At 37.4% G+C, this 9,790-nt stretch overlaps 1 long non-coding RNA gene across 1 annotated transcript; it reads left to right on the top strand.

The window, feature by feature from the left end:
• The first annotated feature begins 1,273 nt into the window (after positions 1–1,273).
• Positions 1,274–2,577, top strand: LOC143265183 (uncharacterized). The gene is made up of 3 exons (XR_013039385.1): positions 1,274–1,468; positions 1,590–1,807; positions 2,375–2,577. It is a non-coding gene; the product is annotated as an uncharacterized LOC143265183 (long non-coding RNA).
• The last annotated feature ends 7,213 nt before the right edge of the window (positions 2,578–9,790 follow it).

The following is a 9,790-nucleotide window of genomic DNA, read 5'->3' on the forward strand; positions in this document are numbered from 1 at the left end:
TGGAATTTAGGAGAGTTAGGATTTGAAAGAGTTGGGATGAATAATCACCATATCATCGCGCACATCATCCTGCCATAAATTAATCCAGCAAACTATGATACTTACATAATAAAATTACAAGAGACAGCATTTATAAATGCGTTATTTGATATGCAACAAGGTAAGACGTTGAAAAACGGAGTATCTGTCGGAACTCGTCAAAGCTCTATCCGAGGTTGCTCGAAAGTACAAAGTGCAACCTCATTCGTTAATTTACCGGGTGGAAGTTATTGCAAGTCGGCCGGAGGGGTAACTGTCAATTCTTGGTGGGTGGTGCCGGTGTGTCGTGTAACGAGGGATTCTCACATAAATCAGTGTTATTAATGGATTCGTGTCGAGGAATGTTCCGGCGAAGAAGACCGACCTGTAGCGGTAATGCGAACGTATGACCCCTGACAAACGCTTACTAATCTTGTGTACTCTGCCTCCAACGAGCCCTCTAATTTAATAACAAACATATGCAACTACTATATGCATCCAGGCAACTGTTGCATATTCATCGTCAACTAATGAACTAATGATCGTTTAACTGGAAATTACGGGGTGACAGAAAACTCACGTTTATGGGAAACAATGTTCTTTCGTTTCTGGTTTGGAACTTTGATTTTGTTATAACAGTTTCGTTGACAGCTGTCGATATCGTGCGGGTAAAGATTTTAGATTTACGTATTGTTGTTTAAAATTTTTAAATGTAGAAATTCAAAAATTTAATTTTAATGCGTCTTCATCTGAAAGGCACAATTTAAAAGGGTAGCTTCAGAGAATGTTACAATATTTTTTTTAATTTAAATCCTTTAGGCTCCTCATTGAAAAAATGTAAAGAAAGGTTTTGTTAAAATTTGTCGACATTTCATAACAAATTGAGGGAACTAAAAAAAATATTTTAAAATAGCCCGATCCTTTGTGAATAAAACGAAAAAGAATTTAGTTAAATCGGTTCAGTAGTTTCCGAGAAAAAAATTCGTAAGTGAAGTCTACTTTCATAAAAATGAGCAAAAATTGCAAACTCCGATAGCTTGTTATTTATTAAAAAATTCGAAACCTGCAAAATGATGACTTAAACCCCCCCTAATTTTACACGAACTTCAACATATTCTAATTAGAGCAGAATCGCAGTTGACGTCTAAAAATGATCGATGACAATACAATTTTTAACGTCCAAAATAACATAAACTTTGTCCATGAAATTATCTCCATATTCTTCTGTTGTAAAATCGAGAAGAGTGACGGGCCACAAATTCAAAGTATGCTCGAAACAGCATAGGGCGAGATTCTCGCTTGTTTACAGTCGCTTGTTTCCGCTGTTTTGTCACGCTCCGCGACACGTATTCGCGAAAAGCAGTTATTGTCTAGACTGTCGATGTCGAAGAACGTCTGCACGGATTTTAGTGGCAAAATTCTCTCGGAAGCAGATAGACTGCGAAAAGGGGTTAGTTTCGACTAATATCGATAGAAGAAGATCAATGTTTTCGTATAATTTAGTAATATCTAGTGACACGTGGTTATTTGTATTGATTTGAGGCAATTATTTTGTATGATTGTCTCTACAGTAAAAGTTCTCAGTGAAAATGAATCAATCTCTGAAGTGGAAGGCGGTGTTCAGCGACGTCGATTCGCAAAGCAATTTAGTCATCTGGATATTTCGAATCTTGATCACGTACGCGGCTCTGTATCTGATATGCGTCGTCATATGGATAATCTATTATCACGCCTCGCTCTACATAATATGTGCTTGCACGTAAAGGAGCGTCGCAAAGGAATGACAATGGTGAGTCGAAATGATTGCTCCGTTTCCCTGAACAGACTCTTATGTTATACTTCGATGTTCACATTATATTCGACGAGTGCATTTACTCCAAATTTTACGCAGTTCTTAAAAATTCTAATAGCTCTAATAAAAATTTCAAATCCTCTTTTGAAATTTGAAATTTTCAAATCCTCTTTGAATGCAATTCAAGTACAATGCACTCTCCATAACATAAAACATAGCTGTCCATCACGAAAATTTTCAAAACTATATTTCTTGAAATTTCAAAAATTTATTTCTTCTTTGTACAAAAATTTTTTGAAATTTCAAAAATTTATTTCTTCTTTGTACAAAAATTTTTTGAAATTTCAAAAATTTATTTCTTCTTTGTACAAAAATTTTTTGAAATTTCAAAAATTTATTTCTTTGTACAAAAATGTTTTGAAATTTCAAAAATTTATTTCTTCTTTGTACATAAATTTTCAAAACTGTATTTCTTGAAATTTCAAAAATTTATTTCTTCTTTGTACAAAAATTTTCAAAACTGTATTTCTTGAAATTTCCAAAATTTATTTCTTCTTTGTACAGTAACAAGAATTCACCGACGTCCGGCTATGGTCAGCTAGGATTTCAAGAAGTCCAAGAATGTACTTCGAAGCACTTCGTTCTCCAAGAAGGACGAAAAGGCACGAATAAAATACCGCATGCAAATATTGTGTTTTGTATCTCCCTGCAAAATGATTACACCGATAGAAAATGGAGAAACAAAAACGTTTCATTCCGGGTAAAAGAGGAGGATCGTTCGATTCGGGGTTCAAAATTTTCATCAAATACCTACGTACAGTATCTGAAAAAAGTACACGCAATAATTTTTCCATGATCTTTGACAAATTTTAAAAAAATTTCATTCACTAAAATTAAATTTCATTCTTCAAATTTTTTGTCAATATTCAGATTGTGAGACAAAACCTCTCTTTTTGATTTTATTTCTTTTTAAAAGAAATTTTTTGAACTTCACAAAGAATAGAAAATTTGAACCATTTGTTCCCACATCGAAAGAGGGTAAATACTTTTTTTGGTGATTGTACGTCGGGGCGTATCATTTTTCGCGCAAAACGTGGATGAAAAAAAATTCATTTCCGCGATCCGTCTGCATAGGTAATTCGCATGCAACTGATACAACGATCGCGTTTCATTTTCGGCGAATTCGGCCGTTTGAGAATTGATACAGCGGCTAGTCGTCGCTTATGTGCATACCGACGCAACGGTGCACCATTAACGTGGCGTTATCGAAACGATGATGAAACATCGGCATCATTTCGACGTTGCATTATCACGGGAAAATCATCGGAGCTACGACGAGGTAACCCACTGCGATGTTTCGGTTGATTACACGGTGAATTATATTACAAGAGAGGCGTGGAATTAAAGCGGACTCCGAGTTGATGGAAGTATTCGCTGCTTGACTTTCTTTCTCACGTTCGTTCGGCTCAAGTTAAAGAACAAGTTCGCAAGTTCGTCGACGGACGTCGGGGGAGGAAAAAAGACTAGCCGTGGCACGGGCGAAATTAAATTCCTCCCACGTTCGGCTGGATTTTTTTCGAAAGTCAAATATCTAAAATCGAACCGCTTCGAACGGTTAAATATTTGCACCGCGTTCGGTCGATTTTATCCTCTCGATTCTCTACTTCTCCCTTTGTTCCTTTTTTTCCACTATTGTTTCGCTGTTTAAATTATACTCATCGACCTCAAAGGGAGCGATTGTTTTGTATTAATCGGGTTATATTTATCCCTTCGTTTTAACGATTTTTGATGGACTTTGGAGTTAAATATTTACTTTGGAATTTGAGAGACGGGTTGTTTGAAATATTGAGAGGTTGTAAGATGAGAACGATGGAAATTTGAAGGTTTTTTTGGGGGGGAAATTTGGGAATGGGTATGTGGGAATTTGGAAATTTGGAAATTTGGAGATGAGAGGACTTGTGGAGATTTTTGGAAATTTTGAAATTTAGGGAGTGGAAATTTGAGTAATGTGGAATTGGGAGATTAGTTTAGGGGTTGCAAATTGGGAGATTTGAGAATTTGGAGATTTGGGAATTAGAAGACTTGAGAATTTGGAGATTTGAGAGTTGGAAGATTTGAGAATTCGGGGTTTGGAAATTGGGAGATTTGAGAGTTGGAAGATTTGAGAAATTGGGGTTTAGAAATTGGGAGATTTGAGAATTTGGAGATTTGGGAATTAGAAGACTTGAGAATTTGGAGATTTGAGAGTTGGAAGATTTTAGAATTTGGAGGTTGGAAATTAAGAGATTTGGGAATTGGAAGATTTGAGAGTTGGGAGATTTGAGAATTTGGGGTTTGGAAATTAGGAGATTTGAGTGCTGGACTATTTGGGAATTGGAAGACTTGAGAATTTGGAGATTTGAGAGTTGGAAGATTTGAAAATTTGTGGTTCACAAATTGGCTGATTTAAGAATTTGTTTTGAGAATTAGAAAATTTGATACTTTAGTTTGAAAGTTTGAAAATTTAGAAACTTATGAAAGCACATTCAAACATTTAAAATTGAAATATTCATGGCATTAGAAGCCTAGAAATTTAGCAACTTGCAAAGTCAAGGACCTAAAAATGTACATTCCAAAATTGCAAACTCCTAAAGGTTTCCAAATCTGTAAATCTACCTAACATAACAATTATTGATATTTCTAACAGTCACACTAATATATTTATTACAAATACTATTTCTATTTGAATTCCAATAGTCATGCAGATATCGCATAACGTCGATACGTGACGATCGTACAGGCTAACCCTGATTCCCTTGGCAATTTCCGGTTCAACCGGTGGCGCATTATTGTGTAAAGGCGACGAGGAACGAATCAAGGGGTTAGAGGGAGGACGAAGTTGTAGGCGGTAGTTGGAGGTCTATGTAGGAAATAGATAATCATCGGACGTTTAATTACTTCCTAGGTGGTGGCTAAAATGAAGGTATCCAATGGGATTCACAAGGCACGAGATTATTGTATCTATTAAATGGCTGTTCTCGAAACATCAACACATTCTTCGCATATTCATGAGGTTAACTAATAGTTTACCATGAATTACAATTACACGAAACCATAATGCTTTTCTTTGTATTCAACATGCTTTATATTATCTTGACTCTCATTAAACATGCGCTTTTTAATTTCAGTTACAGCGTTGTTGCACAAAAGAAAATAAAAATCTTTCTTTTAATTTTCATACGTGGTGAAGAATTTTTTATTAGACATTTCTTGCATATTTTACTTTCAGTCAGGGGATAGTTTTTATGCAAACTTGACCTTGAGGATAGAATTAGGATTTGCTGTTTCATTCGTTTAAACTTTAAGGCTTTTGTTAATTGAAAATTTTATGAGATGATTAATCTTATAGACACTTACATTTAAAATAGCATATCTTTCAAAATTAATAATTAAATTCTTTCAACGAGCCTCATATATTAGAAAAATACCCGAGGAAGTAATACGAAGTAAGATTGAAAGCGAACGGAGTCTAAAATTGAATTTAAATCGTGGCTAGGTAATTTCTCCGAGGTCTACAAGGTTTCAGTTAGCCATCGTGTAAGAATGATTAATTTAGACAGGCCCTTCCCGCACAAGAAAGGTTCCCCTACACGATTCGGTTTAACACGCTCGTTTTGCTCAAGTAGCCGACAATTTGTGGACTTTCTGCCGGTCAGTTCTGCCAACTTGTTGTGGAAGAGGAGCCAATAAGACGAGGCTTGTGCCCACACGCGGACCGATCGTAGGACAAAGTTGGATAGAACGTAAGGCGAATTTATGCAGCCGATCGGTTTGCCTATTGCCGTTTTAAGCGCCGTCCACGTCGATTTATAGTTTACCGTGTATGAAATTGGGAATTAGCGACGGTTCGGTCGGTGTCGTAGCTCACCGGCTCGCCCAACATGCCACGACGTGATCCTTAAATATTGCGCCGGGTTCAAATGTCTTGATAATTTTTAGCACGATTCGCGGGACGCTTAACACTTCCACGGTAGCAGGCTGCACGATGTGATGATACATACTTGCTACGACTTTCTATAGCGACTTTACTGCCTTTCTTGTGTAACGTAGATAACGTATGCTTCGTTTAGTTGGGGAGTTCAAAGGTTTAGAGTCGAGTGTGGGATATAGAGACTTTAGAATATTTTGAGACGGTGGAATTTTGGGATATTTAGTTTTTGGCACGTTTAGATTTGAGATATGTGGATTTGGGGGCGTGTGGAATTTACGATGTGTGGAGGTGGACACATGTAAAGTTTGGGATATGTGGAGTTTAGCATGTGTGGATTTTAGAGTATATGAAGTTTGGGATATGTAGATTTCGGGTCATGTGGAGTTTGGGATATGTGAACATTAGGACATGTGGAATTGGGCACATGTGAATTTTGAGATATGTAGAGTTGGGCACATGTGAAGTTTGGGACATGTGGAGTTGGGCACATGTGAAGTTTGGGACATGTAGAGGTGGGCACACGTAAAGTTTGGGACATTTAGATTTCGAGTCATGTGAAGTTTGGGACATGTGGAGGTAGACATATGTGAAGTTTGGGATATATAGAGTTTAGGACATGCAGACTTTGGAGCATGTAAAGTTTGGCGCGTTTGGATTTCGAGTCATATGGAGTTTGAGACATGTGAACATTGGTATATGTGAATTTTAGAGCATATGACGTTTAGGATATTTGAATCTTGGGTCATGTGAAGTTTTGGACATATGAACTTTGGAACATGTGAACTTTGGGACATGTGGACTTTATAGCATGTGAAGTTTGTAACATGTAGGTGAGTGAAATTTCTGACTTGGGCACATATGAACTTTGGAACATGTAACTGTCAGAACACTTAGATATGTCGACAAATGTACTTTGAGACATCCAAACTTTGGGACAATCACATTCCACTTTGACACAACCCACTTAGAAATCCCAAAGTCACCAAATTGCATCTTAAAATTCTAAAAATCCAAAGTTTCATTTCTACAACATATCTCGCCACAATCACCATATAAAAAATACCTAAAATCCATAAAATCCAACACTTCAAGTTAGCAATTTACTCGCTGATTTACAGCCATAAACGTATTCTTTTCACCGTCGTTGATTGATTCCTCTATCCGCCAACATCAAGGTCCTTAATTTGCCGCGAATTTCCTGCAATAGAATTACCAGCTACTGTAGTTTGAAATTGGTACAAACGCGATGCACGCGTGTACGTGTAACACGTCGTACGATATTGGCACGCGGCGTGGCGCGACGTGGCATGGCGTTGTATTAGACAGACATGAGTAAGGCACTGAATACAGGGTGACTGGGATAATTATTTCCGTGGTTGGTCGGTTGGCCTATTTAACCTATAAAATTTGCATGCACGGTTCTGTGGCGCGGCCTGTGGCTCCAATGTGTGCGCGACCTATTCGCTTGACGTTTCAATAAAAAGCCTTTGCACTTGTGTCGCGAAACGTTCTAGGATATTTTTGTCCCGTTATTGCATGCCCACAGGCCACCACGTTTCCACTGTATATACTCGAAAAATGAGCAAACGTTTCTGCGGTTTAATAAACCTAAAGGTACCATGATTCACAAACGTTTTTCCGATAACTTATATTATAAATGTTACTTTTTTTATTTAGAATACTTCTGCATTCTTTTGTCAAACATAAACGCAGATTTTGAGATCATCGAAGATATTTGTATCTTTCCACAATATTGTCAATTTGTGTTCTATTGAATCATTCCAATAATCATTTTCTATTGACAGACTTTTCTTAGAGGTTTCTTTTTTTTATTAGTATTATACTGCAGAAAATAATGCAACGAATATAAAAATTAATAAAAATGAGCAGTTCAAGTTTCCATTTCGAGTTATGAATTTTATTAAAATGCTTTCCAAGCAAAAGAAAGAATCTCTACACGAAATTTAAATCTACCATTTATTTAATTTCATTCCACTTTATTTAGCAGTAAATGTGCATCCCGTCAGTTAAATAAAAGCAATATAATTTAGTGCAGGAATAATGCTGACGGTGTATTAAAGCTCGGTTCAAAGAGTTAAAAATTTCTACCTTAATTCAGGAATTTTTCATTTCTACGCCCGGGTGAGTTCCGACTTTTTACTCCTCGATCGAATTTCGATTATTCGACAGCGTTGGCAAAATTGTTGTACAAACAAATCCCGTATTTTGTGGAAATAGAATTTCCTTCGGTGGGAAGGTTTGACCCGGTTATACGAATTTTCCCTCTGGTCAGAGCGTGTACGTTTTCATCGTGACAGGTAGGACGCTTAAGCGAACGAAGGTCTTACATTTAGCGGACACGAGGCGAAGTGGAGCGTGGGGCGAGGTCGCGACGGCTTTACTCGATTTTAATAATAATGTGATAATGCGTTTCGGGCTTATGGCTCCGTGCAACCTTAATTGCGAATTCTAAGTCCATTTTGGTGAGCGGTCATCCTACGTGTAAATAATTCAGGGCGCACATGCGACCGGAGCTAGGCCCCTGCTGCATGAATGTATGCGAGCCTCTAACTAGTTTACTGATTATTAAATGGCGCCGGCCCTCTCCGTCTACGTTGCACACCCTTTCAGCGGACCGACACGTGTGCTAGCCAGGTCCGCACGTTTCGCCAAGTGGCCGAATACATTTACGATACTTTCCATAATCTTCTCGTTTAGATATCACTTCGGAAATTCGATGCACCGTTCGCGCTTTCACGTCTGCGACCCTCCGGACAACCCATACATGCAACGGTACCGTGAACTTTGAATGCTTGCATGCTTTTAAAAGTACGTGAATATTTTAAGCTCGTTGGAACTGTTAAACAGTGGAAATGTATGGAAGATTGCCGAGGATAAATTGCTATTGTATATTCCGGACAGTGCCGTCGTGTGATGCTGAGAATGCAAATGTTTTAACATTCTAATGAGCGTATTTGCATAGAGTGCACTTGTGGACGTTGATTTTCACGGATTTATTTCATTTTCGGACACCCTTGATGGCTGTGCACAATTATACATCTTACTGCTATTTACTTGTACTTCTTTATTTTATGTTTATTATCCATATATCATTTGTTGTACATTTGCACTCTTATGTGGCGTTTCTCTTGGGTCTTATAAATTCAGATAAATATTGCTTGAATATACTATCATTTATTTACTACTTGTAGTAAAAGAAAAATGTGTTATGTATATGTATATAAAAATGTATTTGTCACATACTCCACCCTGTTGCAATATATTTTATTGAAAATCTATTTCTTGGTTTATTTCATAAATTAAAGAGTGTAAAGAGTTAATACAATTCTCATAAAACAATTATCATTGCAAGCTTATAAAATCTTACACTTCGGTGATCACGTAATTTTTAACTCTCTTTCAATTTTACACATGACTGTTCATATTTAAAACATACATTACTGTTCATTGTCAACATACATCACTCTGAATACACCTCCTCGATTTTCCATTGGCTCCTCAATTTTCTCAATACCCTCAAAGTTTCGACTCTCGTACAAGAATAAGTCCTCATCTCGCGTGTTATATAAACTTAAGGCATTTCATTAAAGGGACCAGATAAAGTTCCTTCCTACAAAGTGTTAACGACGACACCGTTTCGCACTAGTGCCTCATCGCGAATTCACCGGACGATCTCCCCCAAGATGTTCATTTAAAGGATCAATTACCTTGCATCTAATTTTGTATTCCCAATGCGTTTCGAGAGATGAAACGTTTGAATCTATCCAGCACCATAAACGAAATCGTTAACATAAATAGGAGAATGCTTCCGTCTTTCCACCCTAATCTCTAATCGAAAATCTGCCTTTTACTCAGTGTCACAGGCAGCGACACACGAGGAACTTTCGATAGAGCCACCCTCTCTGTTTCCTGCAGCGTAAATTTGTTAAAATTCCGCTCCCGTGACGTTGCTTCCGCGCCTCCGATTCAGATTGCCGAATCTCCGTTCT

This window comes from Megachile rotundata, chromosome 9 (genome assembly GCF_050947335.1).
Source record: "Megachile rotundata isolate GNS110a chromosome 9, iyMegRotu1, whole genome shotgun sequence".
NCBI lineage: Eukaryota > Metazoa > Arthropoda > Insecta > Hymenoptera > Megachilidae > Megachile > Megachile rotundata.